The following is a 20318-nucleotide window of genomic DNA, read 5'->3' on the forward strand; positions in this document are numbered from 1 at the left end:
AAAAAAAAAGGCGCCGATAGGTCTAGCTCAGCTGCTGGAGTAATGTTTTCTGATCTTTCCTCATGAAAGATGATTTAAGTATCTCAAAGATTCCCCCTACCCCTCAAAACAGTGTGTCAGAATAATGCATGCTTCTGCTGACCCCATGGGAGGCATAGGAATCGTGCCAATCCAATCCATCACGCTGATGCCACTGTCCACGTAGTATCTACCATGTCTGTGCTTTTAAAAGGTTAAAAAAACTATTGGTTTTGTGAAAGGCTATTTCTTCCTTTATCTCAGTCTTAAAAATAGCAGGAAATTTATACAATCTGTATCCATACTTATAGAGAGGCAATGCAGGAGAAAGCATCATTGCTGGACTCCAAATTTCCTTAAAGGCTTGACAAAAACCAAGCCATTGTGAAACATGAGTGAGCACAATCTGAGTGTTGCTCTATGCTTTGATTCCCCTTGTACCAAACAGAGTTTAAAAGACTACAAAAAGATGTATTGTAGGCTTCTGCACGACAATACATCCATCTCAAGCACAGACGTGAAAGATCTTGCAAGACTAAGGCTTTGGTAAAGCAACAGTTCTGTATTTAAATGATGATTTGTTTGGACAAGGTTTTCAAGAGGAATCCTGCACAGCAGCTGTTCCCAGCGAACTCAGCACGAGCCAGAGTGCTCATTTTATCCTACCTTTTCATAGCCTTAAAAAAATGGCAGCTCTCTCTAATTGACTACTCTTTCCACATCTCCGGAGAGTTTTTTTTCCATTACAAAGAGTAACTTGTATTCTCCTGAATCTCATAGATCTTAACCAGAGGAAGAGACAATACACAAGGGGAAGTTCCTCCTATTCCAAAAATTCTGCCAGGGTGGACTTCAGAAAATATGAATATTTTTAGACATTTTAAACCTCCAGATGAGGGGAAAACGAGAGATTAAAAAAATACATGCATACACATAATTGATTTAAATGTGAAATCCTCCTCATGAAAATAAATGAGGTATATACACAAGAGGTGACCCAAATGATAGCCCTGTTGTCCCATTAATCATATTTATTCCAAAAGTCTAATAATGTTATCTTTGGTCCCAGCTTCAGCAGCCTATAATTTAACACAAGCACCTTTTTTTGGCATGCGAATCAGGTACCAACACGGTCTCTTTCAACCTCTTTTGTGCTTCTAAATTAGAAAACCCAAATGTCACTTTTCTTCAGACATGAAACACAGTCAAGGTCACTGTAAAATAAAAGAGCAATTAACTTTGCAAGAAAACTGTTGTACAGGAGTGAAATACAGTACTTGGAAAAAGTGTCTAAAAACTAAAACTGTTCCTACAAGTGACATCCCTTGTTCAGCCTAAAATGACAGAACGCAGCTCCAGAGATTCCTGTCAAATTAAAAAAAAAGTAGTCATGGAAAATATTCCCCACACCACTAATGTGTTCACTGGGCTTTTATTGCTGCAAGGTAGGAAGGCTTGCTGTTTTGATAGCTCTAATACCGGAAAGCTGGCTCTGTCTCCCTGCCATCTTCCCCCTCCCACAAATGAGTCTTAAACAGCTAACAAACATTAGCACAGAATTTCTCATTTTGCTTCCTCTATCAGTCAAATGATAGAAGTTTTATGAATTCTCTGAATAAAATTCAGGATGGAGTTGCCCTAGCTGACAAGACAAAGAGAAAGCTAATATTACGGGTTTGGAGTTGGTAAGTATTTTAAAATACAAAATTATCTTGGCTTTGACCCTTCTCTAAAATCAGCCAAGATTTTGTAACTCAGTAAAATTAAATGCGTTATCAACACACAAGTGAATGTGCAACCCAGCAAAGATAAATTATCTCATTAGTACCATAGAAATCAGATGAGGCATGCATAGTAACTGACATATTAAATGCAATTATAAAACCCTACTGAAGTGATGTTAGTGACCTGACACATGACAAAAAAACCCAGTGAGGCAATGCAGAATCCAGGCTGGAAGATGTGCTGATATTATTTCTATTCAGCGTACATCAGATGCAAAAATACTACTTAGCCATCAGTACAAATCTCATAAGCAAAAGCATTGAAAAAATTTAAGAAATTAATAACATGCAAAGAAGGCGATATCTTCAAGAGAAGCAGAGCTACCCACTAATGCAGCAATCTGCAATTGCTAGGATGTTGTGAGCAGGTTAGGAGAGCTACCTTACTGCATTGCCCACTTCCATCCCTGCACATACACAGCTGCCGGACATAGGCATGTTACCACTTTTCACATCTGCAGTGGTAATTTTCCAATATTAACTATCATAAAAATAAAGAATGAGGGAACCACATGGCTCAAAGAGACTGTAGGGAGCCCCCCCCACCCCTGTTGGCAGTACCAGTGATCTAGACCCCTCCTGACCAGCATTTATCCAGCTCTCCTCAAACCCCCCTGGTGCCAAATCCCCAGGACCGCCGCAGGCAGACTCTCTAGTGCTTCTCTCCCTTCTCTGTTGCAAAACTTTTTCTTAACATCTAACCTACATTTTCCTTGCTGCAACTTACTGCTCTTTATCCAACTCACAGCAGACGGATCAAAGGCTAGTCCCCTCCCTCCAGCAGGATTTTACACCTTTCACAGGTCCCGCAGCCTCGTCAAGAGACCCAGTGACAGCTTGCATTATTTCAACTTGCTGTCCTACATCCTATTTTCTAAATTCCTCATAGTTCTTGTTGTTAACCTTTGCCCTTCCTTATATTTTTCTTGAAGGGCTGTGCCCTGAAGTGGACACACAAAAACTCCAGCTGAGTCCTTATTGGTACCAGCTACCTCAAAATTATTAAATCCTGTGTCGTACATGCAACGCTTCACGTCCAGCAATTCATCTTCTTGCAAAAGCACGTCACTGTTGACTTGCTTCTAGTTTGTGACACTTTTTAACTTTCAGACTACAGAAGCAACAGCCCTTAGGAGTCATCCCCTGCTCAGGCAGTGAATTGGGCAGCCTGAACAGCACCTTTTTCACTTGCCCCTTGGAACTGCACCCTGCACGAGAGCATGGTCCCCAGTGAAAGCCAAGTACTGATGGCCACAGAAAGACTGTGGCAGGGCCACTCACCCACAGGGACTGCTCTGAAGGAGTGCTTAACTACACCTTTCACCATCAGCCTCTTGCTCCGACCTTGGTGGCCACGGCAAGCGCAGCTGGGAGACAAATGAGCAGCCCGGCTGCCAGACCTGACCCCCAGCAGCTGACTTGAAACAATCCAGCAAATGTTCACAATAAAGTGACTGCTCACCACCGAACAGCTCAGCATCTCCCCAGGAACCAGAATAAGAGAGACCTATGTGATTTAGTCTCTGCTTGAGGCAGAAGCTCTGCAGAGGGGTTAGGGATGGCTATTCCTGAAACCCAACCTTGATGGCTGGCAAAAAGGATTTTTTTTTTTCTTCTTTTTTTTTTTTTTTTCTTTTCTGACTTGCATCTGACTTGTATAGTAAATTTAGAAAGCAAACCCCTCTTCAGACCACAGTGCTGAGGGAGCCTCCTCTGATCTCAGCCTGTACCAAGATAGTTCTGTGCTGTATCTCATACCTGGAACAGCATTACTGAACGGGACTTGAGTAACATGAAATACTAGAAAAAGTAATAGAAAACTCCATTTGGTTTGATAAAATCAGGTCAAATCAACATACACCTGTACCTGATACAAACACACTGTTTTTACGCTTTTGGGGAATATTTTGTGATTGAGAGACTTGTTTTTATAGGGAAGAAGACAAGAAGCTCCCGCACCTGCAGTAGGCAGTGGTCTGAAGGAGATGGGGCATTGCTACAGACCTCCCTGCCTTCTTCCTCCACTCGCCAACCCCATCACGTAAAAGAGGGGGGAAAAGGCGTGAAAAAAAGCTTGTACTCCTACTTCACATTGCTAGCAAAGGAGAAACACCAACACATGCTTTTTACATGCCGTTATCAGAGGATCCAGGGATTTTGCTCAGTTATTGAAATGAATCAGCTCGAAATGCTTTCCTTCCTCTTAACACAACTTTCAGCTGCCATCAGTGCCCTTGTGAGCGGCACTGGTAGGTGTCAGATGTGGAAACAACCATGCCAGAGAGACAGCGAGAGAGCAACCATTTCCTGAGCGTGTTCTTTCATTCCACAATAAAGTAAGTTACGATGTTCACAGAATTGCTCTTTAGCCATCACTTTACTCAGCATGACAGGCCAATACAATTTCTGTTCTTTTTCTTTCTCTGTACCATTCATTTTTGATCCTCCTGGAGGTTAGGAAACTATAAATTGACTGGTTTGAATCCTCAACACACAGAGGGGTAATACTGTTTAACTGCACGTATGCTGCTGGGATACGATTCTCTATTTTAATACGTTCATTTTAACCATAAAATTAATTACCTGGTGGCACTAGTAAACACAAATAACCAATAGAGATAACTGCATTTTCATTTAAGTGTATGTTAACATGCAAAAGTGACAGGCAGTAAAAAGGTTTGAGCATGTTTAGTTCTGTTTGTGGGCAGTGTCCAAATCCTTGGGGTTTAACTTTGAAAGGTTAAAAAGTTTAATTGGATTAATTTGGTGGTCTACTTACATTATCCAGTAGGGATATTTTGAGCCATTACAGAATGTCTCTTGCGTTGCCCAAGATACAAGCCAGTGAAATAGAGATGAGGATTTGTTATTAGCTGGAACCAGTTATTTCTGCTGGGAGAAAAAAATCAAATTGTGATAAGAATTAGAACGAAGTAACAGGGATAAGAATTTGAAATTTTTTTACCTTGGAGTAAGTTAATATTTTCATTGGAAAAGTTTAAACACAGCCTTTATTTTATACCCTTTTATATGGGAAACTAATCTAAAAAGAAAATGGCAATTTTCAATGTCCAGGTTGTTTATCCTTCCTTGCTGAACAGAAAACACCAATAAATTAATTCTCCCTATCCTGCATGCCACACATTTAATCTTTCAAGTCTGAGTATCAGCTACCAGAGATACTTTATTCTAGCAAGAATATTCATCAATGGAAAGGGAAAACTGCCAAAAAATATTAGTAAAGTCGTCTTGAAACAGCAGGGGTTGAACTCATCTGCCTGTGTGTCCCTAAGAACACCAAGTACCCTTTCCTCAGAGTTTATGTGGAGTGTCGCATCTCACGGACCCTGCTGGAGGTGAGCTCCTGCAGAAGTGCTGTCTTGCTGATACTGCTCCCCATCTCCTCCCAGGCTCTCCCATAACCTTATGGCTGCTACCTTTAATTGCCCTAGGGAAGTGATCAGCCAGAGGCTGGTGTTAAAACTGCATTGACTCTTCTACCCCAAAGAATGTCCCTTACTGACTTCTGTTTTTTCCCTGGTTTTGTTCCGTGTAGTGAGAACATCATCTTTTTTTAAAGAGTAATGTCTAGGTGCTGGTTAAGTGACACTTGGAGCTGTAAAGACTGCTAACTTCTCAGGGTCACAACCCTCCTGCACCGCGATTCCTGCATGCAAAGGCAGCAAATGATGTTCCGTTTCAGGCGTAGCATGGATCCAGTCCTCAAACACAAAGACAATTTGAGTTACTTCCCACAAGACCCCCCAGACTCAGCACACGTAGTGTTTCCTCAGCTCAATCACCCACAAGTTTCTAACAAGATTTTAGCTTTTATTTCCCTTCAGTTTGTGAGAAGTTAGTCTGATCTTCGCTCTCATGTTCATTTTGTAGTGATTCTGCTCTGTTTTCCAAGGCTATTGAGTTTTGCTCCCTTCTTGCTCACCCCTTATCTTCTCTGTGCTCTTGGGAATGGCTCCGCTGAAGAGACTCCTCCACTGAGGACTGGGACAAACCCCACACTGCCTCATCCTGTACTAAACTGGGGGACAGATAACAGAGTTTACGGGTGGTCACAGGGTTGGGTCAAGCCCTCACTGCTGCAACTATAGAAATTTTAATACTAATATATGCCTTCTGACTGCACACTGAGATAACAGAAGATAAGAACTGGGTGCGAAGGGGCACTTCATCTCCAGCTGTGTTTCAGCTTTGGATAGCAATTGCGGAGTGGGATGCCATTTGCAACATCCCTGTTGGATTTAAGATAGATACTTTATTATAATTTTAAACGTCTTTTAAGTAACAAATTCTTTTGCAAGCCACAGTCAGTGGTGGTTTCCATGGATGCTGCTATCGGATATTGCAGAGCACAAAATGGGGCTGCAGCAGCAGGGGGAGGGGGAGGCCACACTCTGTGCTGCCCACTGCCCACCGGGACCCTGGCCGAAGGGACAGAGTTAAGGCTGGTTTCACAGCCCTCTCCCCTCAGCAGGGATCACCTCCCACAAAGGCATCAGGAGAACGGTGCTGGATGGAAACGTGCCTCCTCCATCCTCCTGATGTCAGTCCCACTGGGTCCTCCTGTGGCCTCGCTGGCACAAGATCAGGTCTGCACCTCCCGGGGGGAGGACAGCCACATTCAGCCCTGCTCTACACCCAAGGAACGTCCCTGTACCTCTTCCATACCAGAACAGGTAGGGGCTTTAATTTGTTCATCTCCAACATTCAATCAAACAATCTACAGTAGGTCGACTTTCTGATGGGAACTAAAGGCGATTCTTTAATTAGATTTAAGAACTGCAACACTTGAAGTTAAATCATGCTTAGAAAGACGAAAATTGAAAAATGATAACTAATGGGATTTACAGATGATTTCCTTTAAAAGTAGAAAATTATTATTACACACATGTACCCCAAGGACCTTCCCATAGCTGTTAAAAATATTCCTCTTAACAGCAGACAATGAGAATATGTCCACTTATATATGGAAAGATGAACAACAAAGCTTCTGCTAAGACATTTTTTAATAAAAGTAAAGATTTCCAATTATACACTAGAGCCTGCAGTCCCTTTCACTCCCCCTCCATTTCAGATTCTGTATTTCTTTTGCGACTGAAAATGATGTCACGGCTAGGTAATGTGGGGGCCACACGCCCAGGCTTTCATCTAAGCAGCACTGATGAAGCCAGCTGTGAAAGGGGACATTGAATCCTACCTCAGCAGCATGTAAGTAAAGTGAAAACACATTCTCAATTGTCTGTCCTATTGCAAAGTAGTATTTCAACCCAAATTTAATACTGATTAAAAAACTTAGGAGCTTAACACATATTACAAAAAAAGCCAGGTAGCATATTTTTAGCTAACCTTCACATTGTTGTGGATTTCTTCAACAATGCTAACATTTCACAGAAATTATTGCTTGTGGCTTAGCATTACACCAAGAGGGGTAATGATAATTTCAGGGTTCCCCCCCGGTAAATCCAAGCACTCTCTTTCACATCACATTCATCTCTTCTGACACAGCCCTAAGGTCAACTGAAAAATTCCTACCGACTTCTACAGGAGCAGACACAAGACTCCAAATCTGCTTCATGAAAAAGATCCCTTTCTTTAATTAGTGTATAAAAATTGAACCTGTGAAGATTCTCCAGCTGTAATGCAAACACTGCCCAGGGCACAGGGCTTTTTGTGCTTGTGTGTCTTTGCTTGCTCAAGTAATCTAACCACTGTAAGATCCTGTTCATTTCCTACCTCTGGTTTGTGAAGTCCACTGCCGCTGCAAGGGCTAAACTACACACTCAAAGGTATCCAGTGCCAGCATCTATACCAGTGCCAGAACTTACAAACACACCTCTCTGCATATGCTTGGCTTAACTTCAAGGCTTGTTTTTGCAAGTGTCACATGGAAACTGCTGTAGATGTGATGAAATCAGGCAGGAATCCTTCACTAAAGTACTTTATCATCTCAATAATTTGAGTAACATTTTTGTACACCTGAACAAATGACTGTGTCTCTTACAGCGGTCCCAAAAGTGTTCTGAAGGCAAGTATTAAGTTTTCCTCCAAATGTTCATTGACAACATTTACCAAGAAATCTGTGGTCTTACTTGATCACTAAAGGAATTAGCAACAAATCCAAAAGGAGACAGAATTCTGTTCTGAATCCACAGAGCAAAATGGAAATGAGGAGCACGTCTGATGACATAAACATAGCATAATATGATATAATAAATATACTGGGACAAGACAGAAGACAGACAAATAGCTATTGCTTTTTCACACAGATTGCTTTAAGAAGTGTCCTACAGAACTGGTAAAGACCAAAAAAAAAGTGTGACGACAACTTAGCATCTTTTACCTAGCAAGGTACAATTCTTGCACTTTGCTAGAAAGCAAAAGTCACCAGTGCACAGCAGCTGTTTGGTGGCTCATCGTATGCAGCAGGATGTTTACTGCACTTGCAGGGGATGGGTGCCCCTGCCCCTAAAACTGCTGGCAACCTTGCCCGACAAGCCAAAGACTGCTTGTTCTGGAGATTAAATCCTTGTCCCTTCAGTCTCTTAGAGCATTACAGACTAGAAGAAGCTGGCATAGCTTCCCTGTCCCCTTGGCAGAGGAAGATACCAACATCCTGCCACTGCTCTCTGGCAGGCACCTTTTTCCAGTGCTGCATTTATTTCCAAGAAGAAGCTAAAAGTTTGATGTAGCAGCACCAGAACAAACGCAGCCAGGGTTTGCCAGGCAGGAAAGGTTAGGTATTTCACCAGCTCTATGTTCCTGGGTAAACTGGTAGAGGAAAAACTGCTTGCTCAGGAGCCATAAAACCCTGTCATAGCTTTCCTTTTACAAATGTGAATATGTGGAATCATTAAAAAAAAGACCTTGCTTGACTAGGTAAGGCAGTATTTGAAGGCTCTGGAGAAGACATTATTTGGAAGTTAGAATACATACAATACTTAGAGATAGCGTTGTGATGCACAATGTGATTTACAAACTGATTTCATGCCAATGCCACTTCAGCCCCAGGAAGAATGCCTTTGTGGCTATCTGGCTATGAGAAAAGCTTATCCATTTACTCTCCTGAAAACCCAATAATCTGCTGTGTAGCAGGGACTCTCTTGGGGTGGATCCTCTTCATTCATAGACTCTGATAGGGATGCTCTATCAGGATTTTTAGGTTTATCCAAAATTATGAATGTTTTCAAATCATGAATAGTGTTAAAAAGCTTCCTTGCTTTTTCTGGCAGCCTGCAGTGCAAAAAATGTTAACTCAGGAGTTTATCCTACAATGGATTATAAATGACATTTAGTGACATGATGGATACATCCTGGCTTTGCAGTATAAAGATGATTTCAGAGTACAAGCCTTATTCCTTGTTTCACTAATATGCTGCACACAGATCAGTGTTGTCTGCAGCCTGTCTTCGCTATTTTGATTGATAATGTTAACGTGGTTTTCTAAATTGAGTTATTGTTCACATTTCTGAGCATATTTATGCTAATAGTGGGGTTTTTTAGTTTAAACATTTATGGAAGCATTAGTTTGTGACCAACAGGCTTAGTTTCATAGGCTATGTTGTTTCAAAATGAAGGCAAGATTACGTGGATCAAAAATTACAACTTGCTTTCTTTTGTTTTTAGCTGAGAAAATATCTTCTGGAGATTATTTTAAATCCTACCCTATTCTCCAATTCATATGTCTTTAGTGAGATTTTTCTAAGAACATACAAATAAGAAGTCATTGAACTCTCCTGTTGACTTGAGGTCAGAGAAGGTATGGATTTCCCAACCAAGAACTGGTCTAATTTGGGGGATTTTTCACAGTATGCTTCAAATGAAGCACTTCCAGACTAATGACATCTAATGACCCATCAGCATGCCTTGTAGCTAAAGTGTTTTCATTCAACACCTAAGATGTGGGATATGCAGACAGATGAACTGCTAACTTTCAGCCTCCATGAACAAATAGGGTTAAAGGCACAAGTCAACACAGGCTTCACAGGAGTTCGCTATGGAGACTAACATAGGAAAACACTGTAAATGTGTTTGACATAGGTCTCACATTAACTGTCAAAGAAGCCCTAATCAGACCATGCCATTGGTATCTAAGCTCCCTGTTAAGCAAAGATCGGATTTCTTTCCAATCCAAGACCTGACTCGTAACATAAGACTGCAGTCTTCATACGGCCATGGTGAGGGCAATATTACTTTTTATGCTCACTAATTGCAGAAATTGCTCTCCAGCTTCAGGCATCTGAAGGGCATGATTCACAGCGTTAGCAGGAAATCACAGGGCTGTGCAGCAGGAGGAAGCATGATGCAAAGTCTTGGAGTAAAAGGACCAAGGGCCATGGGGATGACTCGACCGTGAGGTTCTGGCACATCAAAGACAAGCCATACTTTTATACATACGGACAGGAAAAGGAAGTTCCACCCCTCACCAACCAACACCTAAAATTGTCAATTATCTCAGTTGTCTCACTGAGAAAGAAAGAGAAAAATGTATTTTGGAGCTGATTTTAATTAATAATTTTGCAAACCTACACTTTTTTGTTTCTATAGTCCTTAAGAACCGAACAACTTTGCTGGAAGGCTGCAGACCCAAGATGAACCATGTGGGAAAAACCTGACAATTTTCCTCAAACAACAACAAAAAAGGACTGTAGAAATTGTATGAAACACAGTCCTACTTTCTTCTCCCACTGCGCAGCAACCAACCACTAAATCACCAAAGAAAACAATCTGCAATTTTCCTTTAGATGAAGAGGATAGAGGCTTTTGATACATATGCACCTAACCGTGGCTTTCTGAGAGCACAATTAATATCTCTAACACAGCTAACAAAAGAAAACCGTTTTAAAAATAAAGCTGAAAAAAGGGATCTAAAGCTGAGCAAGCAGAGAGAGGAACAAAATGTAAAAGCAGCACCAATACTTAAGGCAACCTACATGCACACAATCTACAGATGAGTCTCTTGCTACAAAATGCATTTATATGGATCATTATCTTCACATGATACCTATGCATTCCAGAAGCATTCAAGTGACCACATTATGCACAGCTCAGCAAACCACTTACATACGCACGTGGGTGGCTTTAAAGAATCCTGAAATTATGTCAACAAGATGGGGAAATGAGGGCTTCCCGTCTAGGGAGAGAAAGAATAGCAGAGAGTGTGTACAGAGGGCTGGGCCCATCCCATCCATTGTGTTGGACATAAAAAGCAAGATTTGCAGATGAAGTTAAAAATATAATTTTGACTCAATAGAGGACAGATGTAGAAAACATCAACCCTGCCCATATGCAAAAGATTTCATAACCACCTTCACTGTGTGGCTCAGTTGGTATGGGGAGAAGCTGCGAGAAGGCAGCAAGAAGAAAACAATAAAAGACTTTTGCGTAGGTGTGGGAAGGGGAAGATGACCGTATGAGTAAATTGCTTAGAAAAATTGGCTGGTGATAGGTTGGGACTGAAACAGGAATTGCTGTGTGTGAGCTCTGCAGCACAGCAAAACTCAGGAGCCACAGCAGATCCCTGAAGAAAAAAGACAGACAGACTCCACTAGAAGTTGCCCAGTTGTGCGGCTCCCTGATGTTTAACATGAGCAGTGCAGCGTGCCCAACTAGCCCACGAGCCGGCTGGACCACCTTGCCGCTGCCACCCCTTGTTGCTGACTCACAGCCTGGAGAACAGGACTACCAACAGCAACCCTAGGGTCCTCTCTGAAGGGGTGCCAGATACCCCCAGAGAGCCCCACTAAAGTATTCAGGCACTGTGCCATGATCAGACGGAGGGCACTTTGCCCCTTTAGCAAATTAGGAAATCCTGGAATTAAGCTCAAAAAGCACTCCTGACTCCTACATTGTTACCAACCTCTGCCTCTCCAGTATTTTTAAACTCTGTTTAATGGAAACCTATTAGATGGGCTCCTCAAGCCCACGCCTGCATGGCACACGTCCGGGGATGGGGACTGGCTCCGTGCTGTCACAGGGAACTGGTTCCTGCTTCCTGCTGATAAGGAAACACACTATACATTAATCGCCTTTTACAATATCATATAAAACCCTAATTACAACCTCATGCCCCCACAACAAACACATCACACATTTAATTCATGCACAAATGTCAACCTTCAACAATTTTTTAATGTGGCTGAGTTTGTAATTAAGGTTTTGCTTTATTCGGCAAGTGAAGTATTAGGGAATGACCACAGAACCCAGCTCTACTGCTATTTCCTACAGGATTTTCTCAGATATAAGCAAAACCAGAACAACTGACCAGATATGTTAAGAAGATCATCTGAATGGTCAGAGGTTTAACAGGCCTACAGCTCAAACAGAAAACCCTTTGTGAGCCTTGATCAATGGAAATAACCAGAAAAGCACTTCATTCGAACACCAAGCAGATGTTCCAGTCCAGATGACCATTAATCCACATGCTTCTCCCTATCTTTCTTCATGCCATTTTAAAGATAGACAGACCTATCTTTCTTCTTTTTACAGATATTTAAAAACAAACAAACAGAAAAAACCCAATTAAGCAGGAACCTTGGTAGTGGTCCCTAAAACAGATTTTTAAATTGGATAACAGAGACATACAGTACAGGGTTGACACCTGTCAGTCACTTGGCCAACAGCAGCCTTTCATTATCCAAACACAGATCAGACCTGAAAATAGGAACTCAAAAAAAACTTTTTCAAAATTCACAAGAGCCTTCTTCTGGGTTGGTGGTCACTTCTAGGTGGTCTTAGCTCTCAGACAGTCACATGAACTTTTCTGTTATCTAACGATCACGGCATCCTAATGATCTAGGAAAACACAGAAACAGAGCTGCATGCAAAATCCTTTAAGATCTAAGCTCAAGTGATGAACATACCATGTCTACCTAACAACACACAACTAAACTAAAGGCTGTTGATGCACTACGTTAAACCATGCTAGAAACTTCCTATTTTTGGTTCTTCTTGCATTGCACTACGTTCCCTTGACTTCAGGATAGCAAACAAATAAATTTCCAGGCATTAGCAGATAACAACAATCGTTTCAGCTGTAATAATGTTCCATGCTTTACAGCAATCAGCTTTTAAGTTGAAATGAAAGCTGGGTTCACCAAAACACAGGTAGTCCAGGCTGCTATACACATGTACAACATAGCCTCACAATTTTGTGGTGGAAACTGGAGAGAAGAGTCTTACATTAGAATATGAAATAAATTAACTGGTTAGGCAAAAAAACCCCATTTCAAATAAAGCAGGACACACAGAATATGCGATTTGTTCCTTTTCACCTGAACATAACCATTCAGCAATTTTTAAATTACAAAGTTATCATAGTAAATGGTCTTCCAGAAGATCACACACCTACAATGAATAGACTCCACATCACTCGCAAGTAGACTAAACATGGCTATTACTCTTGAATAATTAGCCACAGAGCTGCAACATATTAGATGAACGAAGACAGTGTCATTGGATAGGCGTGCAACAAGACATACTGCCCTGGTTAATCACATGTGATTTCACCCTGTCATATCCAAAGCACTATGGATAAGGAGGCTTTGGAATGTTTATATAGAAAATACTAAATTATGAATAAAACACTTTGTCATCAGCAATGGCAGTGAAGCAGGCAACGTTCAGTGTTGGAATTTAAGACCCCAAAAGCCATAAAGTGCAAGACACACCCCACCCCCATTTTCAAAACAAAGTAATTGGATTAAGCCAAATTTGTAGTAATATCTTTTTTATAGATTTCATCTCATGTAATCATGAGAATGACAGACAAGAATCTCTGATTTTTAGGAGTGACAGACTTATCACAGGCTTAATTTCAATGAGCCTATTGGAAAGGAAACACATCAGGAATATATAGGAAAAATAATTGGTGTGTAAGTGTTCTTTTTCTGTAAAATATATCAAGAAAGAAAATGTATTTAGGATCTGGATATGAAGCTAAGTTATTGCACATACGGTTGGGTACACTGGTAGAAGCTGGCTACGTGTTGAATTGCAGTACAGGTTCTATACAGACAGCTGCACTCCTTCAAGTTACATAGAAGATATTAGATAAAAGTCTAATCAATGATTGAAAGATGGGAAGCAAAAGGGAAGCACAGGCCAATTTAATTAGGTTCCTGCCCAGGCTTATGACATATGTTACAGCAGAATTTATCCGCCAAACTGACCAAGGCTCCATTATCCAGGGAACAGACTGAGAAAGTACAAGCCTGTATCTCAAGGGCCTTCAAAGCCAAGACTTAGCAGGTGAAGAGAACAGAATAATAAAACAGCGGATATGGTTATTTCTAGTCAATCAGAAGAGACAATGACAGTACTCCATCTGCTTAGCTACAATCCACGATGCACTTCCTACACGACAAACAAACCAGAAATTCTGCATTGAACCTTTTGGGAAGTGGTACCCCAATCACGGCAACCTACCAAGATAAGAAGTTATTTAAAAAATCTCTTTCATGATTAGAATTATTCTGCATCTATCTTCTTCTGCATGATTATAAATGTAGGTGAAACAATCATTAAAAGAGAACAAGTTTCACCAAAACTATGTGATTTTCCCTCAATAAAAAGACTGCCTACAGTCATTGGCTCTTGACTAGGGGACACTTTGAGATTCCCTTCATAGACTATTGGGAATGAAGCCTGCCAGGACATAAGCTCAAAGAATAGTATTGGCCTATACTATTGAGGCTAACACAACCTTCAAGATCTAAAGTGGGGCTTAGCAAATACTTGCACAGCACTCTGCAGAGAAGATCACTATCTGCATCTGGTATCAGCCTGGGAGTCAGAGAATTATGTGGGACCAGGAATACAGGCAAGAACTGCCCCTCTCTAGATGCCAAGTACTTGAAACTGTTATCCTTTGAAAGCTACACCAGAATCAAAGACATGTAGTCCACTGCTGAGGAGAAAAATGAAAGGATACTGCATTGTTGATGCTCTTATATGCTCAGACCATTGAAACCATTGCTTCATAGGCTTTACCACTAACATTGGCAGCCTTTGTCTTCTTCATTGCCTTAGTAAACATTATTGATATCTAACCAAAAACTGCTTCTCAAAAAATCTTTTAATTCTGAAATTCACGGGTTTCTGTTGACAGAAATGCCATCGCTGCATATTGTCAGCACAGGAACCCTACCGAGCAACAGCAAGTCTGATCCTCCACACCCCTGCAACCAGAGAGAAAGGGACATGTCACACTTGCCAGAAATATGTTGGTCTATGAGCATTATGCCACAGCAACAATTGAAAAAGCCACAATCAACGTTCTCCCTAAAATAAGGCAATACAGAAATGTCACTTCCATTGTCACAGCTGATATCACTTAAGTGTCACTTGGAGTTAATATTAGCCTAATCAAGCCAATTATAGAGTACTTCTAGTATTTATTAAGCTCTTGGATTTGACTTTGGATTGGAAAATCTGCATATTCCTAGATGTTTTATGAATTTAAAATGGTTCAAAGTTCAAGTCCAACAGAGCAAGGAGCCTACAAGACATCTTTCTGCTGTTCAAGCAGAAATTGATGTGTTGCCTTGCCAGCCGCAGTGGGCTTTTAGCACAGCTTTGGGCAGCGACTCAACACGAACACAAGACCTGAACCCTATCTCACCCAGCACTGAGCACTTCCAGCCCCTCCCCTGGGGCCCATGATCTCACAAAGGATCCAGCTCTGCTGCTTTGTTTTGGAGGTAACACAGGGTCACAGACAAAGCAATGCAGATGCTCAGCCCTGGAAACACCACCTTCACTCGAATGATACCTGAGCTCCTGGTTTGGCCATGGAACCAGGACCACCGTGCTGCAGTCCCTGTTCATCTATCAATGGAGAAGTTTGCTTGAAAACCCGCACGCTGCTGCTCTGGAGTCAGAAGAGGTATTTCAACACTCCCACTCATCTGCTGCAGAAGCAAAACTGGGCAGAAATTTTTCTGTGACATCTATTTTCTCCTTTCTTTAGTTTGCAGGCTAATGAAGAGTTTCATGTACACATAATTGTCATGAAGAGTAGCCTAATCTCCCTATGCAGTGTTCATGGTCTAAACACACAAAGAAGATACATTGAGTCTCACAGAAATTAAGTGCTGGTGCATAAAACAAGCAGGAGGGAGGGACAGTGATGTTATTTCCTCAAGGAAGAAAGCCATACCTTTGGGATAACAAGTGCCCCTGAGGGAAGGTCAGAGTTACAGTGTCAGGAAAGTGACTTTGCCTTTTAATAAAATGTAATTTAGTAAATACAGACATGCAAGGCAAGTGGGTACAAAGTCACATTTTCTTAACTCTTTCAAGCCCAGAAGGCACCACTCCCCTTCCCATTAGAGCACCAAGAGCAGAGGCCTTGAAAGGGATGGAGATGAGGGGCTCTACCCAAAGCATCGTCCCCAGCCCATTCCCACACAGCCCAGTGCTCATCTCTCCTGCAGAGGCAAAGGCTGTGCCCCACAGCCAGCATAGGGGTCCTTGTCTCCCCCTCCTTCAGATGAGGCTGCTTACAACATGCCAATCACTTTCAAATCTCTTATAAGCTACAAACAGGGATGAACTACAGAGGGGGAAATTCACCATTTCAGCAAGGAAGAGGAAGAAAAAAGTCAGTATGATGGCAGATTTTATTTTATTCTAAAAGGGATGGGTGTTTGAAATATTTGCAGCAGTCAGGGAGACGAATGAATGGGTTGTCCATGGATAAAGTGGGAAAGGGTATATGATACAGACATTTATCATGCACACATTTATAAGCTATGTGTGGTTTATAGCATAATTAATCAGTAGTTGTCTCCTATTCTGTACACAAATGCAGCCTCCTGTCTTTCCAGGCACATCCAATAAATAACTACTTCATATCCTTCTGTGATCCAAATAATCTGCTCCCTGATGGAAGATTCTGGGAGAAGTAATTCAAGTTCCTACATATGGAAACTCAAAAGGGGTACTAGAAGCTCTGTCCCTGCACATCCATGGTACCTGTGTTGAATCCCTGGAGACTCCAAAGTACATTTACAGCCACTCTGCCACATGTACAAAGCCACACAGAAATAAATGTACAATTGTGTATATCTGACTTGAACAAAAGAGAAAGATAGGGAAAATTATATCACTGCTGCTCTTCAGTTGTCACCACCAATGCTACATCTTTTTGTACCCGGTCCTGGCTCTTAAGAGTATGAAGCTAGAGTCACAATCCAGAGAAGAACAAGCCCTCCTTTTGAGGTCAGTCAATCAGAAATCAGGAGACACAGAAACATACATTTATAAATAGTAAATACAATGAATAAATGTGAGGATTTTTCCCCTGCAAGTAATCTCAGTTGCATCATATACAGAAAAGAGTATTCAGCTTGATGTAGGTCCCCTCTTCATAATTATAACTTGCCACATTTTCATGGTTTCTTACTCTATATTTACTATTCTGTTTTGCTACTGTACAGAGTTTCCTCTATTGCAATCAGCGTAGGTGTCTGGAGTGTGAGCTGTTAGATTTCTGCTCCTCCCCTCACATCAACATGCTGGCTGTTATCATAAGCAGCCACATTAAGGATCCTGGTTAGAGGTTTGCAAGATCTCACACAAAACCATAAGAGTCAGTAGAAAGAATAATTTGTTTCCCCTTTAACAGAAAGTTCAAGGAACACATATATATGATTTAATGAGAATAAATAAAAAAATGTGCAAATTATTTGTGGGTTTGTAAGCCCTATGTAAGCAAGACACAATGTAGTGAAGCTTCCACTGAAACACAGTTCTTTATAATTTAATTAGAGTAGAACTCACTGGACTGAAAAAAGCAAAGAGTATGCATCATGCAAAAGTGCTATACCTACCTAAAGGAAAAAATATTCCTAACATTTTGGACATTATTTCCCTCAACATGTAAATAAAGAGGAAAAAAGATAATTTTAAAAGAAAAATACATATACATTTATGTATTTTTATATACTGCTGTGTGTCAACCCATAATTGATCCTGCTTTGCAGATGATCACTTAAAAAAGGTTAACTTTTCAAAAAATTAAGACTGCTCAGACAAAATTACAATGATGTATTTCCAGAAGAGACCAAATCACAGCTTGTCATATAAAGCAGCCCCATATTACCTTCTACTTTGTTCCCTTCTCATGGATGCCTCACAAAGCATTTCCATTTTACACAAGGGCACACCCAAAGTTTAGATAAAAAGGAATTCTGCAATTGTTGTTCTTTATTTAGAAAGCATTAAACACACACATCGACACAGGATAAAAATTTGGTGTTATTTAAGGAGGAGCAGTGCCTGCAGCTTATGTATTTTCGCGTGTATTTTATCTGCAAAATACCAGCACACAGGCATTCCTCCAAGAACCTATGTAAATTTTATCAATGGATCATCTCTAATCCCTCCAACATTTCATCTCTGCCTTCAGCAACTAATGAGTTAAAGATGATAAATACCATTAACAAAGGAAAGAGGATCTTTCCTTTGTTTCCCAAAGAATGCGGAAGCCTGACTTCTAGCAATGTATTCTTACATTTAACCAAGTTCCTTAAGTGGACAATTTGGCTTCTAGCTTTATTTATTATCCTACCTTAACAAAAATGGTTTGATGATCCAGAGGACAAACATAGTATAAAAGTCATTAAAATTACTGTTTCCTATTACTGATTGTATCTATGCATGTATTCTCCCCTCACGGAAGAGTAAGGGGAAAACGTACACTAAAATATACACCAACACTGCAAAATCCACAGTCTGTCTTCATTTCACAGAGAAACTCCTACCAGGTCAAAGAAGAATTATTTATAATCTCAATCATAATCAGTCATTAAATATTAAACCACCAAATACTACACATATCAACTGCATTTTGAATGTAAAATTTGCTACTGATAATCCAAAAGGGGGCCCAAATAAGCAACTGATGCCACAAACGAAAAAAAAAACCCAAACGTTTCAGGTTTGGTGGGTTTGTTTTAACAAATAAGCAAACCACAAAACATACAGCTTGGTCCTACAATCTCTCCTTATGCTGTTTAATGTTTAGGTCTTCAATTAATTCTGAAGGGATTATTTTTATAGAGCCAGGAGAAAAGGAATCATTAAGCACTAACAGCAGTCATAGCTTCACATACTGATTTCATAAAAAAAGGGCTGAAAAAATATTGTATAAATGCATAACAGAATTTACCAAACAGACTAAGTTAGCAAAATATCAATAAAAAACATTGACTCAAGTATCCGATTAAAAACACATGGTATTTTATTGTTCTTTTGAACCTGTCAGTTATGAGCCTTATTGACCTCTTCTGTAATGAGGGGGCAAATGTTCTGTATTATTCAGCAACCAAAATTACCAGAAGTAACAGACAGCAAGTTTTCCCAAGAAAAATGGCTCTATTTTTAAAAGTTATTTGCAAATGTGCTCATTTTAAAGTTACACATATTTAAATACCCAATTTAGATGTTTTGTAAAATCTGCACATATATATTTGAAGTCTAACATATTAGTATTACACTGGAATTCTATCAGAAAGATAAGAGGAACAATCAATATATTAATAAAGACAACTATCTGCAAGTATAGCCTGGATCTAATAAAAGAGAAGAATAACAAACTTTTACACAAAAGTGTAGTTTTGCTTTTGAGTCTTTTTTCCTCCAAGTTTTGCATAAAAAAATTTATTATTTAATTTACATATTTTGGATTTGGACACTATTAGAGAAAGAAAACATTTGAGGAACAAATGTTATAAATATTTATGCTTTTAAAATATGACAGGTAGTCAAGTTATTAACATGTTCATTCACACTCCAATTTAATAACCGTCTGGTAGCAATCACACAGTACCATTTTAAGTGAAATGACTGGTATGTCAGTGTGCATTCACAAGGACAGGCAAGCTAATACACAGTGTCTCAGTATATAGAAAGCAAGCCGTACTGCAAGTGTTTTTAAGCGTGTAATAAGTCAGATGCAATTTTTTTTAAGTTCTCAATGAATTTTGGGGAGGAGTAAGGTCCATCCACCCTATTCTGCAGGCTCCCTGCCGAAATCCCATAGACTGGCTTACACAGCACTTCCAAAAAACCCTGCTCGTGCCTCTGTTGCTTCCTTCTGATGTATCTTTATCTTTCTGAAAAGGCAGATGCAACCTGATTCTCAGCTGAGGGTATTACTGTAGGATATACAGCAGAAATTATGTTTGCCTATATAATACAGTATTCCTTGCAGTGAGAGACTAATGGTCACTTGCATACATAGTAATGGAGGAATAAAAGAGGTGGAAAAGTAACTGTTCTGTCTGTTCCTTTCCAAGGAGTTACATTACCTTTCCGCACATTTCTAACTTTTAACTGTAACACATGGCTGGTGGAAGCAGCTGAAAAGGATCTGGACCTGACACCAGGATTTTTTTCCTCCCTCACATCTGTGACAAGCTAGCAAAAGTGCATACCTCTACATTTACACACATACAGCAAGACTATATTGCAATACAAGTGCACACAGGGACAGAT

At 40.4% G+C, this 20318-nt stretch overlaps 1 long non-coding RNA gene across 1 annotated transcript in view; it reads right to left on the reverse strand.

The window, feature by feature from the left end:
• Nucleotides 1–4621: 4621 nt before the first annotated feature.
• The window catches only part of LOC126045519 (uncharacterized), a 31261-nt gene continuing 15564 nt past the window's right edge, over nucleotides 4622–20318 (reverse strand). The window contains exon 3 of the long non-coding RNA XR_007508105.1: nucleotides 4622–4691. This is a non-coding gene — a long non-coding RNA (uncharacterized LOC126045519). The remainder of the gene's footprint in view (nucleotides 4692–20318) is intronic.

Source organism: Accipiter gentilis, chromosome 14 (genome assembly GCF_929443795.1).
Source record: "Accipiter gentilis chromosome 14, bAccGen1.1, whole genome shotgun sequence".
NCBI lineage: Eukaryota > Metazoa > Chordata > Aves > Accipitriformes > Accipitridae > Astur > Astur gentilis.